We start from the raw sequence: 13,081 nt of genomic DNA on the forward strand, positions 1-13,081 counted from the left end.
CAATTTGCAGGTTTCTATGGATATTGCCATTTCGAAGCCTTAAGGAATTATTCTCAAACTCATTGCCAATGATTTAAATAGCTGTCTTAGACTCTGTGTAATAGCTGACTCTAGTGCTTAAATTGCAGCGTAGCTATTCGATAGAATTACGATATTTCTTTTGAATGTATAATCCGTAATTAGTATCCTGTATGCTTCTCTAATTGCTAATACTTTCGTTGGGAATACGCTAGATGCTTTGAGACTACGTAATTTTTTCACGTTCAGTCTCTCTGAGTATATACTTACTTCGACACCACACTTCCATTTAGGAGGCCTCCTTGGATATTGCCATTAGGAAGATTGTTTTATTAGAAAGGTTAGTATCATTAAAAGTTTTAATAGTTGTTTCTATCAGTAAGGAGACTATTAAAATAAGTTTATTGCATGCATTTTTAAATATCAGTTTTATTATTACAGAAAGTTTAAGTTTCAAATTACCAAGACATTTCTTAAATCTATTTTTCAAGTCCATAAATTATATATTTACTAGGGTTAATACTTCTTTATATAGTTTTATATTCAAATAAATAAGAGTATAAAAATATTAATTTTTCTTTACTGCCACAGTAGACAAAATCATTAAATATTTTTACTACCAAAAAATAAGTACTTGCAAAAATTTGTATTAAAATGTCAGTAGCTTAGACACTATATTTTGACCATTCCATGCCATTGCACCGCACCTATAATAAAAATGAATAAAGTCATGCATATTTAATATCCTTTCATATCATTTAATTGTTGTCGCTTGACGAAGTGTACGAAAAATTTCAAATTTGCACTCATAAAAATGACAAAAACTCAGCCACAAAATATTATTGACCTTGCGTGGACCGGATCATTAAGCAGACACATGCGACCACAATGGCAATGTCCTCTGTTTATAGCTCAGCACAAAAAAAATTAAATAATTAAAGGACATAATTATGATGCATTCAACGATAATATGGCAGCATTAAATACCTATAAAATCAAAATCACAGATTGCTTTTTAATACAGTGTGCACTGAAGCGAGGCAAATGCCTAACACATAGAAAGGACATTCATTTCAAAATTGATTAAAATGTTTTTGCTAATGATTTGATGACTTAATACAGTTAATTAAAAATTAGAAATATTTATTTAAGCATATAATTAAATGCTGTGTAGAAAAAAAACAAAATAATAAAAGTCATATATTTACATGCTTAGCATCCTTATTCAGTATCCTTTTAAGTTACTCATATGAGGAATATTTAGTTTTCCGCCATAAACTTGTATTCATTTCATGTATATTACACTTGTTTGCAAGTTACTGAAGTATAGTTAACTTGGTTTTAAATAAACATTTAAATTTTTAAATGTTTATTCTAACGAGTAAAGCCATAACAAAACGTCTATCCTTGCCACACACTACGCGTATTATAACGAAATTCCACTTTCAAACTGTAATCAAATCTATTAAAAGTTGCTTAAGAATTTCTTAATTTGTAACTCTGTTTCCAAGTTTTGCCGTTATCCTCCAGAAATAGACAATTTAATTAAAACAATTTCGAGAGCTGTGTTGTGTGTTTAAAAAAACTGCATACATTCAGGCGCTTCAACCGTATATGGCAACAATGTGAGTGCTCTGCATACAACTTGAAAGCAGCAGCAAATATAATTACAGAACAACATTCTGTGCTGAGTAAACTATTCTACGCAGAATTTATAACTGTTGCACTTGGAAACTTTAAGGCAAGGTATTTCGATTTCAGCAATCATAAAAAAAGTTATTGCTTTCGCTTGTTATTTGGAAAATTTCAATAGTTCAGACATCAGTTTAATTATAATTTTTATGAACATTTACTGCGTTAGTCTCATAGCAGTCATTTTTCAATTTTTCTCCTAATATTGTCATATGTGTTCATAATAGTTTTACCAGATTACCAGAGGTTCACTCGGAATAAGTCTCACTCATTGTGTAAAACTTGTGGTCAATATAATCGACATACACACAGCGACATTTCTAACGTTAAGAAGGTTGTGAACAATTAAAGACACTAAACACCTTTCAAGGAGTAAAAAACTTTTTATAACTTAAAAGGAATAATACCACTAAAAACTGTAAAACCGGCTCGAAAAGTTGGACTTACGCCTTAGCCCAGTAGTCATTTTGATCTGATGAGTGTGTGACCCTAGTTATGTTAGACAGTTTACTAATCGAAATGTGACTAAAAAATACTTGTGGAATGATAGTTTACCATTGCTAAGAGGTCAACTACTGGGTATACTTACGGATGCAAATTGTAGATTCTGTGAAGAGAGTGAGGAGTTGGCCAATGCACATACGGATTAAGCTCCTGGGAATGTCTATTCTTACGAAAGAGGCAAAAAAACTTTGTAAAGTAGGTTTTATAATACTTTTTATTGGCGCAACAGGACTTAGGACCTTCTCTAAATCCAGTAGGGAACATCATAGACCCGACGGTCACAGTACCATATCCCCTAACAATAATAGTAATGATAATAGGAGGCCAAGTCCTATTACTACACTACAGTGAATATTCTTCGGTCGATTAAAACCCAATGACAGCTTCTTCATAGATTAAAATTTGGATTAACTGGTAATAGATTTATAATTTCATGAATAAATCATCGTTAGCGTTGGTGCTTATTTTTGGTTGAAATGAAGAAACTACATATAATACCTATATATTTAAAAAACTGCTAGAATTGAGCTTTATTAACTTTAAAAATTTATAATATAAAAACTCATTCCATTGATGTTTAAACGAAAACTGACAGGCTTACCAACACCGCGTTATCAAAACATAGAAAGGTTATAGGCTCTTCGGGGAGGTATGGAGATCTGAGGTCAGTTAGTGCTTAGTCTATGAAGTATAAACAATAATCCAGTAAAGGCGTAGAGAGACATAAAGAATCCTCGCAGTTAATAGAGAGTAAAAGTGTTGAAGTGCACTGACTTAATTAGCCTCAACATAGTAATAATATTTAAAAATTTATCATAATTGTATCATAAAATACTTTATTGGCTTGGTAAAGTAAAACAAATTATTAAGTAATTGCAGTCTTATGATATGAGAAAGCAAACTACAATGCCAAAAAAAAACATTTACAGGTAACGACATAAATAAAAGCCTATTGCCGAACTTGAAAACAAAGGACTTAATACCGAACCAAACTTCCTTAGCCTTTATATTTTTCTATTTTTAGTTAAATTAATGTGTTATACCAAGTGCTTAAATTGTCATTCCTATGTCCGAACCACTGACAATGCCTAAAAGTTCATAAGCTCGTGCCTGAACTGAACTTCACACAAGACAGTATCAAAAATCACAACACGTTCTCGGGTGCGTATACTCAACTTTAATTGAAACATGATTTATGTGTTTATGTGCGTACACATTTTAACGTTCCAAATGTGCTACCAATTACGCCCACCGAAAACTTTTCTAAATTATATTTATTTTAGATTTGTCTCAGGTTTTTACTTCATCATATATTGAAAATAAAACAAAAACTGGCGGGAGAAATGAGTTTGTTGTCTTTATTTGCTTCAAGAAACCAGCTGCGAATTTCATAAATCAAATAATTACTCAGGATATATTCATTATATGCTAAATGATTTTATTACAAACAAAAATGATTTATATATTATTTCATTAACTTGAGATACGTAGCTCAAACAAATTTGTTGAACCGATAATTTGGTATTCTTCGAAAAAACCACAAATAAAAATTAATGTTTATTAAAGTGAAAATTATCTGAATTTTGAATCAGTATTTTAATAAGTAATATTTCACACTTTGACCTACATACACTGATAATTAGGAATAGGTAAAGTTAGATATTAAGCAGAGTCCAGTTAGATCGCCTATGATAGTCATTTATTTTCCCTAAAACTTCTTAGACTCCTCAACCAGAGGTTTTCATATACTGTTTTCTTGTTTTTTGGAAAGGCACTAACACAATATGTAAAGACCTAAAACAGTTGTTCTAAACCCAGAACGATATCACAGTGCAAACTTTCAAATCATATGAGTTGACGAATGATATGAAAACAAACTATGAGGAATCTACTGCTCTATAACTTAGAATTAATAAGAAAAGAACGAAAGATCTCTAAGGCTTTAGTAAACCTGCAGCATATTTGATTATCACAGTACTAACGATGCAGGGTACTAGTGGTGGCTTATTGTAATAAGCAGATTGTGTAAGAAATACCATAACTAAGAAGAGATGAAACTCCTCAATTCCTTTCCATTTCTTCAATGTCTACAAAATAGTTTTCTCATTTTTTGATGATGACATACTTTAACAAATAGATTGAGCGAAAAATTCCATAATCAAAAGGAGGTGGACTGATGAAGTTACTTATCATATATACTAAGGATTAGTGCTACAAATAAAGCGATTTTAACATCTAGGGGACAGGGATTTCACTGACAAAGATAGAGAACGTAGATCTATTAGATCTGGTGTAACAAAGATGCTATATGATGTTATAGTAAAAAGAATGGTTAGCGTAACTCATCTGCGCCTATCAACTTGAGGACATCACAACGCCAATAACTGTCTTCGAGTAGATAAGTTCCTATTTACATTGGCACATGCCCGCTAAACCTTACATCACTTTCATATGATTAAAACTTAATGGTATAGAATAATGCTGTTCAGACCTGATACATTTGCGAGCCAATACAAATTACTGTGCAGATTGGAGGGCCGCAGAAACAAGTTCATATGGTGTCCCAATAAAATAATGTAATTTTAGCAAAATATATAAAGGGAAAATTTGCGTTATTGTGCTTGATTAGAAATATGTCGCGGACCACACATATAATATCCGCGAGCAGCACGTGGGCCGTGCTTTGGACAACCCTGATATAGAACAATGAACAAAGTCATATTAAAAACAAACTTATCTCAACATTGATAAACTAGTACTGTTTAATAAGTGTTCAAAAAATGTTCAAAATTCTGTTCAACATTTTTGAAATCTAATGTGAAGATGGAAATAATTTGAATTCCTATAAATATGTTGTTATCACAAACTTTTGTGAGTAGTAAAATTTTTCATTAAAATTACAAACAATTTTATTATTAAAAATATTAATTTCCTTATTGATATTAGAAAAAATCCATCCATCCCGAACTTCGTTTTATTTAGGAATAAAGAAGGATATGCAGAGTACGTAGTAAGGTGCTATAATTATAATATGTTGACGGAACGAATATTACAGTAACAAATACTAAATATTATGTAAAGAAATTCTTTTCATAAATTTTTGAAATTATTGCTCTAATTCTTTTATTTACAAGGAAAACATTCCCCACTTGCTAAAATGAATTATTATGACCTTCGTGAATGAATATCTAAACTTTTTCTTACAATCAGAAAATTTGTATAATCTCTGAAAAAATTTATATACAAAAATTAGAAGAGCAATTGAAAAATTCAAAAGTTTATTCAGTGGCAAAAAAAAAATATTAAAATAAACCAAAAGCCAAAAACAATTAAACCAAACAAACAGAAAAATATTTGCCAAAAACCTAAAAAGATACACAAACTAATAAACAAACATGAGCGAATCTCACATGGCTGACACAAAATATTTTGAGTCCATATCTGAAGCAAAAGTATATATAAAAGAGGAAAATTTAAAAAAATAAATATTTAAATAAATCCAAAGCATAAAACTTTTTCATAGCCAAGGACTCTTGGCCTCCGATATTTGCTCATTGAGTGATTTCGTTGATGAGTTGCGATGCCAAATGCGCTCGACGAATTGCTGGAACAAATGTTCTCATATAGCAATGGAAAGGAAAATAAATATGAAAAGTTTGTTCTGCATTTATTAGATTTTTAATGATTTTAACAATACTCGAGGCGAAAATTTCAAAAAAAGTATAAAAGTTTAATTGAAAATTTTATAAACAACAAATACAAATACAAATACAAATAAAACTGAAACTGTGAACAAAGTAAAAATTAACATGAACTGCTTTGCAAATCTGGCAAATTAAAGGCCAAACTTTGGTCAAACAAAATTTTATGAAATCATATTTTACTAAAGTTTGTATTATTTTAGTAGAAAATAAAACCAGCCGTCTCTGTGTGAAGTAGTAGAGCATCCCTTCTCGTAAAGAACAGATTTACTCATTTACTCTAAGGACACAGGTGGCAGCAGTTGCTCTGACTAAGGATGTGCATTTGAATTAATTTTGTTAGTTATACAATTCCGTACTCAAGTTAAACTCATATTAGAAATTTTTGAAATAAATATAATAATAAAAATGTGATAAATTTTATCATATCTCATCCTTTTCATACTCGTTCAATAATAAAGAAAATATTTTTTTTTTAATTCCTTCATAATACCATAACATATTCATGTAAGCATTTGGCAGTATAGTTTCCCTATTACATAGAAATCTTTAAAGTTTTTGATTTATTTAAGAGCTATCCATTCTGTTCAATAAACGTTAAATTAAATAGATATTAACTAAAAATAAAGCTTAGAGTATTCGATTATAAGAAATAAACTTGCTTTTTCGACTATTTATTGTTTTTAAAACTTCGAATTAATTTTTTTCTCTGTTCTAACATCCTCAGGGATCTCAAGATTAAACCGTTCAAAAAATACATAAAGAATAGAGCCCTGAAATTATTTACGAAAACTGGCAGGCCACCAACGCTGCGCTACCGAATCTCAGAATGGTTACAGGCACCTCGGGGAGATACGTAGACCTGTGGTCAGTTATTGTTTAGTTTGATGAAATGATAAACAATAATCCAGTCAAGGTGTAGAGAAAAATTATAAAGAAACCTTGCAGTTAATAGAGACTATAAGTGCACTGGCTCAACTAATCTCATCATAATAATATTCTGATTTTCCATATACCGCAATTTAGGAGCGGACTTAAGTAGTATCAACAATTTTTTCACACCAAGGGCAGATGAACTGGACCAAATCAGAATTCGTGATACCCTCTGGTGAAATACCCAAGTATGCACTCTAAAGCAGAGTAATTGTGGATTTAACGCTAACTATCGAAAAAAAATATAAGACAAGACGAAGGACTAATAATATCATCCGTTACGTCTATGTTACTTGCTGTTAGTGTTGTAAAAAATTCTAAAATTTCTATATCTCGAACACTTAACACAGTAGAAAAAGTTGTCTATATTAAAATATATTAATAATTACATTTAAATTATTGTTAGAATAACTAAGATTATTTTCATCGTCAAGTTAGCTGCATATTAATTTGCCTAACATGACAACTGTTGAGTCACATAAATATATTTAACAAAGAATCACTTTGCTGAAGTATTGCACAAGGTTAGATCCAGTCTCTGTATGATATGGTTACTTGATTATATTTTTTAAATAAGTTTGGATACATGAACTTTATATAAAGTGCCTTTATCACGAGATATCGGCCAAGGGAGGCCAAGGTTCACACTGGACTGTAGTGCCAAATAAGAAGAAGAAGATCTCTCATTACTTTAAAGTTGCGGTTGTGGTTTCTAAGTATGTCATTCGTGCAAGTTATTTATAGTGTTCTATTACCTCGATTGAGCTGAAACTGTACGATTCAGTTTTGAGAGAGTTTGATTTTAGATAAAATCTTTTACAGAACTCTAATGGACTTAAAAAGTCCGATCTAAATTTAATATATTTATATTAATATGCAAATACCATATTTTACGCGTAGTCGAACACGACTTGAAGTTTAATAGGTTTGATCTGTACAAAGACATTATTACGATTCTGTCTCTTACTTTGGTTTTTCATAAGATAAACATTCATTAAATGACCACTGTGACTTTTGGATATAAGGTTAAAGGAATTTGGGATATAAGGTTACTCGTACTTTTACTTATGACCGTACTCTAACATTCCTTTAACATTTATTTAGAATTAAAATTTGTGGGTTTGCTAAAGCATCTTCTTAATCCTGCCTACCCAACTGACATAACTTCCTGGTTTTTATGGTCGATTCGGTGAGAGCTATTTAACTTTTAATATGTTACCATTATTTATAATTGTTTCTGTATTTGATATATAAACATTGACGTAAATGTTTAATATTGATATATATTTTTTTTGTCATTTAAAAGAATTTTAATTTCATTTTGATGGTGAAATTTGTTACTTTATAAAATCTGTCATTTGCAAAACCCAATTAACTTTGTGTATGTTTTGTTTTGTTTGACGTGGCTGGCTATTTGATATATTATAAAAATAAAAACAAAATATTAAAATATGAGAAATTATTGCGCTTAAATCACAACCTTAAAAAATAATTATCTTGTCAATAAAAATTACATGTAAGCTAACAAACTGAAAAGCAAAACATCAATTTAATAACACGAAAAAAATGTAAATTATTTTTTATTAAAAGTATTTTGCAAACATGACAGGCAACAGCAACATTCCATCATTTTGTTACATTTTTCACGTCATAAACGTTATTTTTCTAATATGAATCTCACATATTTTCAGAGCTGCTGTGGCAAAAAAAAAAAACTAAATAATAATACAAGTACATATAAAAAAAAAGAAAAATTTCTAAGAAAAATTATTTTTGCAAGCGGCGAAGGAATTTTAATGATGTCAAAAATTTGCATTTGACGTAAACACGATCCCATAAAAAAATGTGAAAAATTCACTTTTCGTACACACAACGAAATGTAATTTCTTTCAGTGCACCTTTAAATTTGCTGCAGTGGCGCAAATAAAATAAATTATAAAAAATCAGCCACCAGTAGCTGAAATTATGTTAAGGAAAATGTCACATGTCAGTTAGTTAAAGCGTTAAACACGTTAACGTGTGTTTGGCACAGGAAAACACACTTGCCCACTCCAACACCTCCAATTCCAATATAGACACCGCATACGACATCCTCTGTGTCATATGCGCCTTCCAAGGCGTTGCAACATTGTTGACTGAACCTTAATTCTCTGCTGCATAGGCCAAATTAATTAAATTACGTAAACTTGGAAAATATTTGGCTAAGAAATAAGGCAAAATTTTCCAAATAAAAATATTTTTTAGAATTTTTCCCTTCTAATATTTTAGAAGATTTTTATTTTGACTTTGCAACTATGAAAAATATGAAAATACATATGCTTTCTAATCTCGAATATATTCCTCAGAAATTAATCCTATCCCTATAATGTACCGTCATATTATAGGACTGTTCCGCGAGCTACTCGTAGTAACTTTGAGTAACATTGTGTATACTCAAGTGCTTTCCATTAGCAAATTTTCGAGTAAATGAGAGCATCTGAGAGAGCGTAACATCCCCGTCGAAATTTGAAAATGCTGATGTGTTTTAGTTTTTTTTTTTCTATTAGAGGTGGAATCTTGTAATGATGCTGTAAAAGCATGCCCGATTCTTACTGTTCGCTATCACCCTTTCTCGGGTTGACGCAGCTACGACCCTCTTGCATATGCCAAACTTGCGACACAATACGCCTACGGACTAAACCTTAACCCCTATAATTAACGCTGCCCTTTAAAAATCTTCCGCACGACCGCCAACTAGATATGACTTCGCGAGGGTAAGACGAGCTCCAACGCTCTATTTCTCAACTATCACTTTCTCTCGTTTAGTGTTCTCATTCGTCTTGTCGCAGTTATAGCATGATTGCTGTAATAATGTAGTTAACTTGTTCCCAGTTATCTTTAGAGGACAACATGTAGTGCACGCTGTTTTGGTTTAAATTTAAGTTTTTGTATTGTTTATTTGCGCAACACTGGTGTTCTCACCAGACTCACACAAACCTGTTCCATGAAAATCTGTGCAACGAGCGTAATTTCTCATTTTATTTGTGTTACGCTCTCAGTTTGTATTTTACTTGTGTTTTCCTTGAGTTTTACTACGAGTAGTTCGTGGAATAGACCTTCTATTTTAATGATAACAATCCTGTGCCCGTACAACAACGAGTTAAACTGCAAAGTCGCGAGGAATAAAGAATAACTACAGTCACTCACTAAAGTAACTGGCGACTCTCACTCAAGTCCCATTATATTGAGTGCTCAGTCATATGTAGTTCTCCGAATTACACTTGTTGATCCAGATTTTTATAAATTAGTACGTGACCTGTAACTTAATTTGGATTTACCATATTGTCTGCGATAAAACAATAGTTCAGTTTCCTAAACCAAGAAACTAGTATGAATTAAAACAGAAAACCAAGCAATGTAGAGAGGTATAAGAACAAGTGTATTAAACTGCAACATTCTATTAAAATTTTACACATACCTATATTCTTTTTTTATCTATCGTATTTAATACGAGTATCTTTAGTTAACTTTTTTATTAGCCCGAATCGAACAAAATACCTGTTGTTTATGGCGTCCCTTTATGTACCATACAATGCATCAGACATGTCAAAAATGCTTGAATTGAAATATATATAAATAATTACCTGACATATTTCTACCCATTTGGTATTACTACTCGGATTATTACTATGTTATAGTATACTGGTTCAAACGTTAGCTGATCCGTGACACTGTGTCCAATATTAAACTATTATATCTTGCTCTTTCATTTGTTACTAAGAACTTTCTTCACTGAAGCTGTGTCCAAAAAGTCTTAATCTTTTCTAAATCCGTACCTGACCAGTCTAATTCATCGATCAATTCCTTGTGGAAAACTTTTCTCCAATTATGCATAATATAAACAAAGGACAGGTAGTGTTTCAAGAATATGTGTATATATTAGTATTATTATAAAATAATGAACTATTTACAACTAGAGTACATTTCTTTTTTGAACGATTCTATTCCCATCTATAATTTATGTTTAACAATAATAAATTATCCATCAAAAACAAACTGGTCCAATTAGTAGATTATTTTTAACAATAGCTAAATGAAATTTATTATCAAATTCATCTTCAACCTCAGTATCTTAACAATTAACAATAGAGTCACTTTTAATAATTAAGTTGGAAAATTTTGTTGATATCTTATTGCTTGAATCTAAACCAAAAACCTTACCCAGCATCCAGCACTCTTGTAAGAACAATATCGACATGGATTATCTGTCTGCTAACAGAAAAATAACATATTTCAAAAAATTATATATATTGCCTTTTCCTCACTCTAGCTTTATCCACAAATCCCGTATAAAGACTGCGTCAATTTTATCAGAAAAAATCTACAAAAGATTATCCTTTCAATACGGGATTAGAAATTCTTTCCTTGTGGTGCGCCTTTTTACATATTTGTGTGCTTATTTTATTTTATACACTTGCCTGCACATAACACAAATTGCCACATAAAATTCTACTCACACACACACATATGTGCATGTATGTGTAACTACATATGCATGAGTGTCTGTATGGGAGCTAAGCAACAAGGGCGCCATTTTTACGGATAATTGATTAATCTTTTGGTTTTTATGTAGCCAACAGTACAGAGTCTAAAACTAGTGTCTTCTTGTGCCTGTGCGCCCAGTCCAACAAACTATTGTTGTTCCTGCACTTGGTTTTGGTGCTGGAGCACATTTGTAGGCATCATCAAAACTTATGGAGTTGTTAGTCCTTAAACGGTAAAGGATATGCTGTGTCTATGTCTGTGACTGTGTGTGTGTGTTTGTATATGTGTATGTATATGTGCATGTGTTGGTAACGTCATTGTTTGCTGTATATATGAAGAACAATTGTTTTGTAATCCGCTGAGCTTTCAATTTCTTTGTTTCGTATTATTGTCTTTATGGCAATTGTTTGATATTTGCTCCATTGTCTGCTGACCGTAATGCTTTGATCTTTTTTATCCAATACTACTGATAAGTTTAACTTTTTGATGTTGACAGTAGATTTAAAGCCAATTAGGTTATTTGTGGCCTACTGAAGTGACACCTCAACAAAAACTTACTCTTTGTTGTGAAAACAATTCATTTAATTATCTTATTGTTTAAATAATTAATAAAGTGAATAAAAACAGAAGAGTGAAAAACTAACAGATTCTCATATCAAATAATCACAATCAAATACGAGAAAAAAAGTATTTTAAATAAAAAGATGCTATACTAAATTCCATTGACAGCAACTATAGCAGTTAACAGCAATTATATTCAACTGTTGTATATATGTTTTCTCAAATACAATACAGGCTCCTCTGGGAGGTATGCAGATCTGAGGTCAGTTATTGCTTAGTCTGATGAAGTGATAAACAATAATCCAGTCAACGCGTAGAGAAGGATTATGAAGAAATTTCACACTACTTTAACTCATTTCTGTTATCATTATTATATTGTATGAACAACTTTACAACCACGAACCTAATTAGTAATACTATTTATGATATGTTAAGCATATCCTGTATTTTTGTTTTATTTTTCAAAACTTTCAAACGAATACTATTATGTTTTTTCAAACCTCATCAACCTTCTTTAACGCCTTGCTTTCAAAGTTCATTCTAAGAAACGTAATCTGAATTCGAATGCAATTACGTTTATTTCCAATTACAATGACTGCCACCTTTGTCATTATGAATACAATATCTTAATGATGTGCTTTACAAAATGTTCGCAATTTTACTTGAACTTTGACATTGTCGTATGCTATTCCCACACAAAAGCAACTTTGTTGCGTTTGTGAGCATGTGGCAGCACAATAATGTCGCCATTTTACTTTTAATTTAATTGCTGTTGTTATATTTCCGTTTGAATGCGTCAACTAAAGTGCAAACTGGGAAAGTGGGAATGCGGGAAACTATTACTGTTACTTTCCACTTACTGCCATTACGCTTCTCTATTGTGTTTTCTGCCGTAAAGTTGCATTATTAAATTAGAATTCATTGAAAAGTGTGTCAAATGATGCATACAATGCAAACGCCTGAAATGCCTGAACTGCCTGAAACGCCTGGAACGCATGAGCAACAAAACACCGACTACAAAAGGGAGCACAGCGACGGCATTCTCGAAGCAGCAGGAGCATTGCCTCAATGGTGCGCATAATTAGTTTGTCATTTAATTACAATGCGTCAACATCAACCCCAGCAGTGTTGCCAACTTATTGCACTTT

This window comes from Teleopsis dalmanni, chromosome 1, assembly GCF_002237135.1.
Source record: "Teleopsis dalmanni isolate 2A chromosome 1, ASM223713v2, whole genome shotgun sequence".
In the NCBI taxonomy this organism is placed as follows: Eukaryota; Metazoa; Arthropoda; class Insecta; order Diptera; family Diopsidae; genus Teleopsis; species Teleopsis dalmanni.